Source organism: Poecilia latipinna, unplaced genomic scaffold (genome assembly GCF_001443285.1).
Source record: "Poecilia latipinna isolate Pla-1442-1.1 unplaced genomic scaffold, P_latipinna-1.0 Scaffold4976, whole genome shotgun sequence".
NCBI lineage: Eukaryota > Metazoa > Chordata > Actinopteri > Cyprinodontiformes > Poeciliidae > Poecilia > Poecilia latipinna.
Window position 1 is genome coordinate 15,092 of NW_015117592.1, and position 921 is coordinate 16,012.

The window sequence follows — 921 nt, forward strand, 5'->3', positions numbered from 1 at the left end:
CATTTATTGATATTAACAAAAACTGTAAGTATGTACATTTTTGTTTGAAATTCATGTTGTAGTCTTTCTAGTTTTTAGAAGTATATTTCAGCAATGGACTATTTGTAACTGCATGCTTAATTGCAGAATGTTCACAGAGAACATATTTTTCATGTTTACTATCTATATTCAGTTTAACATTTTAATAATGGGCAATTGGACTTTATCACATACAACAGGTTAGGAATAATGTATTCATAAAGAACAGTCATTATTTAAGCATTAGCTGTAAGGCATTGTGCCAGCTCACTTTTTAGGCTCTGTTTATGATAACTGGGTCATTTTTTAAACAATACTTTACATGTTTACTGCCTCATCAATACAATGAGGAACAGTGAGGATCTACAATGAAAAAAAGAGATTCCTTACAGGCCTGGTTACTCTGGTTGTGGAACAAGCTATTAATAGTTTCAAGAAGAACTAACTAAATTAAAATATAAAATATTTAATCATTTTCCTTTGGTTTAAATAGAAGTATTTTTGAATAGAATTGAACATAAAGTAATGCAGTACAAACTCTAAAAGCACACATCTGCCAACCAGAAATAGTAAAATATTTTTTTTCTTAAAGTAAGCAGATTGAGTTGAAGTGAAGAAAACTGTGGATCCACCACAGCTGGCTGTGGTTTTCTCTACATTTCACAGTGTTTTTTTTTTGTGTGTGTGTGTGTGTCATTGTATTAACATGTTTGAACATACATTCTTGCAGAAATTGCTGTGAGTCCTAACAACAATGTGGTGAACATTTATGAGAAGAAAGGCAAAGACTGGCATAAGATTCACGAGCTGACTGAGCACAGTGGACGCATCACAGGTACTGTTACCACCAGGGGTGAAAGTAGGGGGGTACGGTCAGGTACTGCGTACCCCTAAAAGATTTAG

At 33.6% G+C, this 921-nt stretch overlaps 1 long non-coding RNA gene across 1 annotated transcript in view; it reads left to right on the forward strand.

The window, feature by feature from the left end:
• Nucleotides 1-875, forward strand: part of LOC106943200 (uncharacterized) — a 5,192-nt gene extending 4,317 nt beyond the window's left edge. The window contains exon 3 of the long non-coding RNA XR_001423847.1: nucleotides 749-875. This is a non-coding gene — a long non-coding RNA (uncharacterized LOC106943200). The remainder of the gene's footprint in view (nucleotides 1-748) is intronic.
• Nucleotides 876-921: the final 46 nt, after the last annotated feature.